This window comes from Thermobia domestica, chromosome 10 (genome assembly GCF_964235325.1).
Source record: "Thermobia domestica chromosome 10, izTheDome1.hap1.1, whole genome shotgun sequence".
Taxonomy (NCBI): domain Eukaryota; kingdom Metazoa; phylum Arthropoda; class Insecta; order Zygentoma; family Lepismatidae; genus Thermobia; species Thermobia domestica.
The window spans coordinates 45,307,156-45,319,546 of record NC_137463.1 but is presented as its reverse complement, the minus strand read 5'-3'; positions in this window follow the sequence as shown (position 1 = coordinate 45,319,546).

Below are 12,391 nucleotides of genomic sequence, written 5' to 3'. Positions count from 1 at the left end.
AAGGTGAGTCAATAAATATAATCAAAGGCTCAACAAATGTGTCAAATACTCTTTTAAAAAAGGTATGTCATATACAATACATTTTCCTGCTACACATATTGCTACTTACCAACTAGTTTATGTTTTATTCTTGATTGAATTTGAATTTTAAGTTCCTTTCAATAGCAAGGCTATTTGAGCTACAGTTTAACGTGGGATCTGAATTAGGTGCGTTCCCGCCGAGACGTGTACCGAGGTCTCTCCTGCCATAGGCGCGTAGGCTATCTACGTAATCACAACTTTATGTTTTGTGATCAACATCATGGTATCACAGTATGGCAAATTATTATTATTATTCACGAAAGCCAATACTAAAATGTAAACACTACTTTTGTATTATCCTGTTTGTTTTTTTTTTCAGTGTGGGTATAAGTGCAACCAGACCCTATCCATGAACATGTGATATATTAATTGTTATAAGAACAAGAGCGACCGCGATTCGAATTGATAAATTGTGTTAAGATTCTTCGTTCGTGTCGACGCCTTAGCAGCACTGAAATGCCGCAAAGTCAAGCAGTATTGAGTTTGGTCCGAGTATAAATGGGTAATCACTCTCACTCCCATGTGATGTTACTATTCCGGTGTTCATCTATTGTCCTGAATGTTATCGGGAAGCTAACTCCGGTCTAGATAGCCAACATTAACGGTGAGAGAAACAAATATGTTGACTACACATCACTCCAAAAAGATGAATACCACAAGCCTGGCGGGAAATTCCTTCTCCCTAATCCTCTCTATTGAATTTTTAATAAATACCTTAAAGACAATGGAAAATATTTTTTAAAAATAACTTAGAAACTTAGCTAAGAAGATCTATAAAATCTATTATATAAACTAATATAAATGTTCGCAAAAGTCTTTTCGTACAGATCAAAAATTTCTGTATAAAATTTATGCTCTTATAAATTTTGAGCACCCAAATTTATATAGTGTAAAAAAAGGTCTTGAAAACAATTATTGATATATGTAATAAAATTTTGTAAATACCATCTGGCTCATTTATATATAAAAAATGATGCGCCGCATTGTCTTCAGGTTAATTAATCAAGTTCAAAAAATAAGTTTGAAGAAGTAAGCTTAACGAAGAGAATTAACTAAGATATTTGGACAAAGGAAAGTAAAAAAGAAGTAATTATATGTTGCCACGTAGTAGCAAATTTAATATTACGAATAATGGAGTATGTATTATTGGAAACAAAAAAGAATAATATTGGTAAAAGAAAGTTTTGCGAGGAAGAAAATCCCTATTCTTTGGGACATTGAATAAGATGTTTAAGAAACAAAATTTACTATTCTAGTATCGTATTAGATGGTTTGAAAAAGTTGATATTATAAAGAAGTGGTGAAGAATACTAGATATTTTTGTGAAATTAAATATAGAGAAGACCAGCGTTAATTACCCGCATCGCTGGGCTACACAGGGATAAATTCGTTCTCCGGACAACGGTATATTGTACAAATATACGGTATCCTCTTGCTTACTATAGAAATCTGTACGGAGCATACTTTATCCGTATGCTACATAGGCACTGCCCTTAGATGTTACATCATGCCGTTGCAGGATGTCTAACATTTAACAGTTTTCCGTATATCACATGCATATACGTAAGTTATCTTCGTCAGCTATATGTTATATACGTCCATTTGTATGTGTGATCCTGACCGCCTACATTGTTTCATACAGAAAGTACGTATAGATGGAACACTTATACCAGGTACAGAAAGTATTATAAAACATGCGTTTTCAATTATACGTCTTCTGTACGTTAAGTCCAAAAACTATAGGAATTACGCATGTAACCTATCTTTTTAAGTACGCCACCTACAATTTTTTCTCAATGTAAAATAAGGAAAATTAGTAATATGTTTTCACTTTTTAATATTAGTCACTTTTTAATATAAGTGAAGTGCCCTCTGCTATCGGTCATTTTAGATCACATTTATGTATCTCTCCTCTTTCCATCCCCGAAGTTACAGGGCTGATTTTAAATTTAAACGGCATCGTAAGTGTCACTGTTCATCTCAGCGACCCTGATAATTATAGACTCAACATTAAAATCGGTCATTTTCGATCATTTGTACATATAACTCCACATCCACCTCCCCTAAGTTTCATATTAAAAATGAAATGATAGAAATACTCCCAGGTCCAAACTTCATCTATGTGGAAAATTTGATCGAGATCGGTTGGGTGGTTCAAGGGTTATGAAATCACAAAACATAGTTCCTTTCCTTTGAATGTATGTAGATAAATAGTAGAAAATAAAATGTGTAATGCGGTAAATTATAAATAAGTGTTGGAAATAATGGGGTATGTCATTAGTTAGGATATTGTATGAGAAGATTTTGTAAAATGAAATAAAATGAAGTATTTGAGTTTTACGTCCCACGGTTATGCCGGTTAGGCTAAAGGAGACGGTGATGATGAGTAATGAATGAAACGGTGGAATGAAGAAAGTGAGAGGAAAGGGAAGAACACCGAGAAACCCCTCGCACACGGTGTTTGTCCACTACAAAATTCACTTGGCGGGGGTTGGGATCGAACCCGGGAGTCCAGAAGATTTCGTATTCAGAGAGTCCCGAAGTAAACTAAATACAGAGAGAAAATTATGGTAAGAAGAAGACGGTTACTAATAATAGTTTATATTAAATCTCTTTGCTATGATCACATTGACTTTTTAAATTTTAATAAATAACAAACAGAATGAAAGACCTTATAAATGTAAAAAGTGAAGTTAGTAATATCTGCGAAATTCTATTACATAAAAATATAATTGTTTCCAAGATCCTTTGTATACTGTGGAAGTATGGCATCGTGAACTGTGCATCCTACTTCCTGATCTATACATTTTGTGGAATAGTTATTAGTTTAGCTTTATTGTATAGTATTTTGTATGCTCTACCTGACTTTTTATATTTTTGACACTCTTTATTCAGTAAAGTTAAAAAAAAATGTTGAATTTAGCAAGAACCTTAAAACTTATCTTGCAACAAAATGGTTTGCTCGGAATAATGGTATACGAGAGTTTTTTTTTAATTTATCACAAGAAACTTGAAGTGATGATAGAATTTTTGTAAAATATATATATATATATATATATATATACTTATTCCTTTTAAGTTTCCTGCTAGCTGAACCTGCGCTCTGTACACAGCGCATCATTCACATATGAGCATAAATCTCGGTGTCTTTCCTCATATTTGTACATGTCCCTTTACAGACACAAGTGAAGGATGTCTGGATAAAAATCGGCAAGATATACTATAAAGGGGAGATTTTTTAAAATTATTTTTTCAATATCTCTCACCGTTTGCAAGATTTGAGACTACTTCCTATTGGAGTTTCTAATTCATGTTATGGTCAGTGTTTTCTTTCTTCTTCCATACAGTATGTAATAAGCAAATACATTACATACACAATTAATTATAATGTCAGTAATATATGGTGTTCATTGGGCAAAACATTCCAAACAATAAAGATTCATCTTAGCCTGGAGAAGTTGTTATCCTTCGTTTTTAATTATAATTTGCCGATGAAACAAACGCCTGAGAGATATACAACCCCTGTACAGAACTATGTAATGTTGGAATGTATTACTCGTAGGATATGATGCTTTACTTTTGTAGCAGATATACTTTACTACTAAAATTTCAATACTTCCAGTATAGTCCTATAAACTTAATAAAGAAATAACGGCCATTTTCTTTAAATATTCAAGCAGAACTGAACAATCTACACAAAATTTGCAATCGATCAGAGAAAAACGACATCTTTCTAGAGCTTGTGGTTTCCGAGATATCATTGTGAACAGAATTGGCCACAAACATAAACATTTCTTGATGATAAACATTTCTTGACCACCTTTCATTTTAACATATAGATTATTTGATGGAAACTAAAATTATCACAGTCTTTTTGTAATAAAATGAACAAAAACTTACCTGCAAAAAGTCCAAGTAATATTATGAAGGCGATCATACACCTGATGATATGGTGTAAGTCCGATTGATATTCCTTATGCTTCATTCTTGATGTCAAATAACTGTTTTTTTTTTTAAATATCCTTTGAAGTTCACAACATTTTCTTCAAAACACGCAACAAGACTTCGAAATTAATAATAATAGTAGTATACACTTTTAAAAGGTCACGTATCGGTTTATGCTAATACATTTAATTAAAAAATATATTACATAACAGGAAGTAACGTAAAACTACACATATTTTTTTAGTAAATACCAAAATGTAAGAAATCTTGATTTGTGTATCAATGTATCTTTTCCTTTTTAACAACTGAGCAATAGCAGAAAATGAAATTCTGTCATGAATTGTGAGATGTTGCACCGTGAATGTACGAAACAGTTCTGAGGTGTAGACAGTTGTAAGAACACGTCACGTTAAGATAGATAAAAAATGATATAATTTTCTTTATGTACGCACTCTTTTCTTGATAGAAAGAAAAGAACACAGTTATTTCTTTAATAAAAAGTCATTTGCAGCAAATCTAATAGTCAAATGTCACATTTTGTCGTGGTTCCCACTTTGTAAATTTTTTATAAAAAAAAGAATAAAAAGAAATAAGATTTAAAGAATTTCGAAACACAAACACAGCAAGGTTCGTTTGTTTGTTTTTTTCTTAATGGATTAAAATCACGAACATTTAATGGTATGTGATTTCGCTGTATATTTGTAAAACACACACACAATTTAGTTCACTATATAATAAGATTTTCCTTTTTTCCTTCTCTCGCAGTATCCGTTCAAGAAAAGAACGGTTAAAATTTATTTTGCTGTTACAAAAATAAAATGAATGTCTTTATGTTATTTTATGATGAAGAAAAGTCCACACACTTAACACATACTGATCCAAAACGTAGAGATTAAAGGAAATTATTTTTTTTCTTGACACTATAAAAATAATAAAGAAAATAAACTTTTTACAAAGATGTCAGCATCAAAAGAAAACGAAGATCTTGTGTATTTGCACAAGTATTTAAGGAGGAAAAAATCACACTTCACAGCTTTCTTTTATTTCTTTATATAAAAGCAAAAATATTCGAGTTCATCACATCTTAAAAATTTTCTTTTTCCGGAATGTACACACACACACACACACATACACACACACTTTACTTTGGTCCTTTCTGTTCCGTGTTTAATATAATGAAACAAAGAGAGAACGGACGTAGAGCAAACACTTTTTTAAGAAGAAAAAATAGAAACTACGTCAAAAGATATTCTTTGTTTAAAAGTTTCCAAAAGAAATTGGATCTGCAAACAACAAAATTTTCATTTAGTTTTCAGACCCAGGGAAAAACTCTCTCAGGCAAGACACAGATGAAAAGATGTTATGTTCCTCTTCTTCTTTTTTTTATCTTTTTCTTCAAAATCTTGACAATCTTCTTTTCTTTTTCATCGTAACACGAAAGGAATGCATGGGGCTTTGAACCAAGAACACATCACAAGAACGTTTCCTGTACTTGCTTTTACTAACGCTTTTTCATCAAACGTTCGTTTGTGTTTTCTTCGTATTTGTAAGAATGTTCGAAGTTCAGAAATGTTTGTTTTCTTTTCGAATAATATTACTTTGAAATTTACGAACGAGGACGACAAACGGGGCGAAAACAATTCGGAAAAATATAGAACAAAAAAATATTAAAACATTAGCGTAATCATTGCAAGTATTGAGGTAACACTGGCTAGCAATAACATTAATATTGGTTTGTCTTAATGATGGATCCTATATGGGATGATTAACATCTAAAATTAAAGATAAATTGTTCACACATTTTTTCGCGAACGAAGGTGTTTTTCTTTTCTGGAAAACCGCAACGAGTCGAACCTTTTTGGGAAAAAAATGCGAAACAATTTTTCTAAAAAGAGAAAAAAGAAAAAGAGATTTCTTCGACTTAATTGTTTCTGCAAGCAACCTCAGAAAAGGAAGGATAAAAAATTAACAGGATAAAATTCTAATATTTGTAAGAGTTTTACCCCTCTTAAATGGAAAACTTTAGTAATATCGTCTGAATCATACCGCACGAAAACGCGTTTTCGGTTTCAACCCAACAGTCGCCGCGGGAGCGAACTGAGCTAAAACATCAGAACAAACCCTACGCTTCGGCTGTTTGCAACCGGGCCTGGGCGACGAGCCTGCGCTCTATCGGCCACTCAGTGAAACTTTCTCGATCTCTGTTTTTCCCGTTTGCTCTCTTGCTTCGCTCATGAGATGATGTAGGCACGGCAGACAGACGGCGCGAAGAGTATATGTGTGGAGCCGAAGCAAGAATATAACAACAAAAGTTACCGGGAGGATTTTTCAGTGAACAGTGCGTTGAGAAATAACGGGGAACGGTGGGGGTAAAAAGAGGAAACGAAAGAGAATATAGAAAACAGAAAAGGAAAGCGCACAAAAGAATTGTGGAAGGATGAAAAAAGAAAGAATACTGAAGGAAAAGAACACACACACACACGCAAACTAAAATGAGAGACAACAGAAACAACAACTGAACAATAAACACTTTTGAGAAAAGTTTGTGTTTGATGAAGAGATGGTAGCAGAAAAAAAGAAACAGAACAATTTCCGTTGTTCCCATAACAACAACGAGGAAAAACTATAGGAGATAAAAATACCAAATGTGTTTCTCAAGAAATCTCTCCTTCGACAATTAAAAAAAAAAAAATAAGAGCTAAATCATCGAATAAAGGGGAAAAACAAGTTTATGTATCTTGATAGACTAAAATAGAACTCATTATTTGATCTAATATCGTTTTAACAATATTATACCTCAAAATCTTTCTATAAGTAAGAAATCTAAGATTTCGTTTTTTTTTTTAAAAAAAAAAACTTTTCGAAATAAAGATTTAACAAAATAGAAAGGTTCGTCTTATATTACTTATGGATAGAATTCTGTAATGGTTTAGTTAAAAAATGATCAAGATACAGGTAAAAATGATCTGATGTAATGATTATTATAGTGAGTGGTGTACCCAGAATTTGATTTGATTGGATTTTCAGTTAAGCGTTTCTTTCAGCAACTGAGGCTATATGAGACGTCGAGCTACCGTTTAACGTGTAACCCGAACAATATGAACATCCACCGGGAATCGAAGCTGTCTCTTCCACTCTAAAGGCGTGTACGCTAACCGCTTAGCCATGAGGGAGCTCTGTACCCAGAATTAATGCAGCAGTGATGGACATAGTACATAGAACAATGTCACGTACAATTATGCAGTACAGTATTATCATAATACTGCGCCTATTTATTTTTGCCTTCCTACTTTATTTAAAATCAACGCAGTATTATCACTGGCTGTTATACCTGAGCCTTCGGCTTGCTCAGTGTTTAATTAAAACCTCGAATTTTAGACATGTAACGTTTATTTTAGTTTGTAGACCAACTACCTCAATTCCAGCGAGAACTACCCCAAATACCATATTATATTTATGTAATTATTCAAAGACCACAATGTTATGCACTACATTGTGTTAATTTAAAATGAAGATGAAGTGAAGTCTTCGAGTTTTACGTCTCACGATTATGCCGTGTGCGCTAAAGAAGACGCTGATGATGATAAATGACTGAAATGGTGCAATCAAGAGAGTGGGACGAAACGGAAGAATCCCCAGAAAATCCACATACATGGCGTTTTTCCACCACAAAGCCCACTTAGCGTTAGCTGGGATCGAACCAGAGACCCCACGCGAAAGGGGTTAAACGTTCTACTACTGAGGCAAAGCGTGTATTAGTTTAAACCACTCAGTAGTAAATGGCAGCGCAAGTAGCGACGTCTATTATTGTTAGGCACAGAGGCGGTCCAACTACGACGCTTTATTACATGCTAATGATTCAACCGTGTCCTCAAATCTTCCAACAAATTTAACTAATTTTTTCAATAACATATAATGATAACATTTTCAACATGACGTACGTCCGGTGAGCATACAATATTCAACTCTTATTTGTATATATTTCTCTATGTTTGTTTAATAAAAATTGCTATCTTTTCAGCCTACTTCTCTTCGTTCCATCATTTCATTTATTCAAACCATCAGCGTCATCCTTACATCATCTGCATGACTCGTGGGACGTGAAATTCGATTTCTTTCCTGCGGTGGCTCAGTGGTAGAACGTTCACCCCCGGTGCTTGGGGTCCCTGGTTCGATCCCAGCTCGCGCCGTGTGGACTTTGTGGTGGACAACACACCGTGATCGTGGGTTTTCTCGGGGTTCTCCCGTTTCCTCAAACTTTCTTCATTCCGCCATTTCACTCATTCCTCATTATTACCGTCTCCTTTAGCCTAACCGGCATAACCGTGGGATGTTAAAGATTTCATTTCATTTCATTTTCGACTTCTTTCCATCTAATATTGGTTTCTAAATACATTCTTCATTTTGTTATGCAACCAAAAATGCCCCAGAGTTGGCATGTACAGTATAATATCCAGGGGAGTTTCGTAAATTAAGTCTTAGATTGTTAAAAGTATAAAGGATATCAAAAACTGACTGAACCTGGATATATAACGAAAAGTGTATAATAAATTTCCCTATAGCGGAGGAAATCGTATTTCATTAATTTTTAACAAATTTTCATTATTAATGCACACTGAACTTACTTTCCATAACAGTTTTGTTGAGGTCCGAGCAATAAATTTGTTACGTAACAAGGCGGGAAATCAAGGTTTCCACTTAAGCAAATTTAAAATGTTAGTAGAACTTAAGAAGCTAAATATGTAATAGGGGTGCTGATAGAACTTCACTAGCTTAGTAAGTTCCTAAATATTATGGAGTTCAAGCTTTTGGTTCTTCAGTTATTGTCTGGTCCCGGGTTCGATTCCCGGTGGGGTCACTCGGTCGAAAAACCGTAACACGCTTTTTCAGACCAGCCACCCTGAATGAGGTTTTCCTGGGTTTTCCTCATTCCCACCAGGCAAATGCCGGGGAGGTACCTAACTGATAGTTCCCAGGACGCTTCCTTCCTTCCCACATCCTTTCTTCCTTCCCTTTCCCCGGATTGTGTGCTCGCCGAGGGATGTCATCCCTCAAATCGTGAAGGGCTAAATGGCCTTAGATGCCGAAAGTCCAGAAATCTAAATCCTAATCCTAATCAGTTATTGTCTATCATATTTGGAGCTTGGATTCAAGTAAGTTCAAACGCAAAATTTGATGATCAACAACTCAGTAACCAAGTGCTAAAAACCATAATATTTCAAATACATATATGTGCTATCAGTGGTCACTCATGAACTGTTCACAAAGTTGATGAAAAAGTTGCCCATCCCATATTTGGCACTCAGCGATTATCATATATTCACACATATGAAGTAGTGGCTTGGATCTTATCGGTTTAGTGATGACGAGGAACTGAAAGATGCGATCAACAGGCTGACTCAAGGCACAGGCGGGAGATTTTTTATGCTGATGAAATTTCTAAGCTAGTGCAGGAATATAATAAGTGCTTGAATATTTATAAAAACTATGTTGAAAGTTAGAGTAAAGAAGTAGTTTTCATATGTATGTAATAAATTATTCTTATTTTCTTTGGTGTTTCTTTTTTAACCAATAGAAGAGTACTTTCCGAACGGCCCTCGTAGTAAAGTCAACCGTTAAAATTACAGTCATTTAAAGAAAAACAGAAAAATAGCTTGCCCATATAAATCATTCGGCTAAAACACCAAGATGGCGCAGTTTATTAACATTGTCCAATTTTAAGAGTTTTATTAATACTCATAATTTTTTTCTTCAAAACTACATATTTATGCACTAAAGAAAAAAATTGTAATGATACGTTGCTCTTAAATAATAGGAGAAAGCAAGACACGATAAGTATATTAGCGTATTATGATAATTCTACAATATATTTTGCCTGACATTATATTATTTGAAAGGATTGTATATACATTAGATTACTACTGCGACTGTTGAATGTCATCTGCCTATGTATTAATTTTTCGATTATGAACCATTGTTGCCAACTATGCCAATTCAATGATGGGATAAATCCATATTGTGTCATTTTTGACAATGATTTCTCAAATTGGGATAAAAGGAATTAGCAGGATTTCTGGGATTTTTCATATATCTCTTGCATTGACGCCATCAAAATTGGGAATGCGCGAGAAATACCGTATACAAATGAACCTTAAATAAACTTGAAATTAATGATAATTTTCAAACTTTGTTACTATAAAATGCATGTTAGTGTTAGATTTATGCAGTGACTTGTGAATGTAGGAGAAACAAGTGCCAAGAAACGTTAATTGTACTTTCCTATTAAGAAAGTTGATTAATGAAAGAAAGAACAGGATTAACGGAAGGAAATAAAATGAGTTGAGTTGAGTTGATTTTGATTTTAATGTCCCGTTCAGCAGCGAAGCTATATGAGACATGGACCTACTGATTAACATGGGATCCAAACCACATGAGCTCCAGCCGGGAATCGAATCCGGGTCTCCCACGCCAAAGGCACGTACGCTAACCGCTTACGTCCAACTTCCAAATCGTTCCATACGAAATGACTGAAGAATGATGTTTACCTAATGTTATTGCGTTCAGTAGGATATTGTGGCAGAAAAGAGTAATGGAAATACTAAACTCACATCAAAATTGCACTTAGTTTCATCAGCATTTTCAATTGTCTCTTTCAATTGAGGAAAGTATATTTTTTCATGAACTGTTTGATAAACATAGACAATCTCAATTGTTTTAACAATTCACTCATATATTGAAGAAAATGACTGATACACACTAATCTCACTGTTCGTGTTTTCTAAAGTTCAGAAAATTTTATTAGTATAGCGTGGGAAATTCAACACCAAAATGGGAATTTCCTGTTCTCTAGATGGGATTTTATAACGTTCCAGGTTGACATCACAGTGCCAAATTTAAACATTATAAAGTCCCATCTAGAAAAGCTGGAATTCCCATATTTCTCTTGAATTTTGTACTTTATACTAATTATAAAATTAAAATTAAAAATGAAAAATGAAACTATTCTATATCACACATTTCTAATATATGAGTAAGCTACTCATAAATTTCGATCTACGTTTATCAAATAGCTGATACATAACTAGTTTTGTTAATTGAAATAGGCAGTTGAAAAATGTTGGCGAAAACATATGATTTTCTCGTCAGTATCTCGTTCCATGTCATCTTAATGTAATGAACTTGATAATGCTACCCATGTGCCTGGGTTTCCTCGGGGTTCTCCCGTCTCCTCCCACTTTCTTCATTCCATCCTTTTCATTCATCTCTCATCATCTCCGTCTCCTTTAGCCTAACCTGCATAACCGTGGGAAGTAAAACTCAAAAATTTCATTTTCTTTTTTTGATGATGCTGCAAAAACTATATTCTGCAGTCGTTTGTTGTAGACCAATTTTTTAATTTGGTTGTTTGTCATTTTGAATTTTTCTTTTTTCCCCGTTAATTATTTTATTTCTATTTTAAAATACTAGAGAACAATTTACATTTCTTGAAACGTTTTTTTTTTTTTTTTTTTTTTTTTTTTTTTTTTTTTTTTTGAGAATTACAAGTTAGTTTGCACTAGCATGCAATTTCCGGTAACAGAACTTGCAGTTAACACTGATTTGAAGATTATAGAGAAGTAATTGGTCTACTTTCCGCTTGTAATTTTGTTGCTGCCGATTAAAATTCCCATATTTGCCGGCAAATTGTGAAAAAAAATTCCTTTATTTCTCTTCGAGAAATTAACACTTTCGATCCGAGGGGGTATTTAAATTATTAAAGCCCTGCGTCCGGCACAAAATAAAGGTTATTTTAAAAAAATCATATCTGCCTAAGTTTTTATTCGAAACTTTTGCAACTTAGGGACATGAAAGTAGAAATAGCGATCTATCAGAAGAAAAAGTATCATGTACTTGCAGGTTTTGTGTCCCACGCAGCAACAGGCCCATTTGATATATATTTTTCCACTTTATTAGACACTGAATGACCACACATATATGTACACTTAAAAGTTTATAAACACTTCTCAACCGTTGAAAGTTTGCTCAATATATACAAATTACATTGTTTTTTACCACCCTACATTCAATCAGCCCAATATTTGTCTTTTGTGTAAAAAACTTCAAAGCATCTTCCAATACAAAGCGCAACGTCGCACTTAGGACAGTAAGTAGCGATCTGTTTTCCACCGGCTTTCCTGTACGCAATCTTTCGCGATCTGAACACACTTTACACCTTCGCTGTCCTTTACGGCTTGGAACTGCAGCCTTTGGAGGTAAGTAGTATGGGTAGTGTCCATAGCCTGAAAGTCTACCTGCGGTTGATGCCTGGGATTGATTCTGGATTTCCAGTCCTACATTTGAGACCAATCTTTTTGTCACATCAATC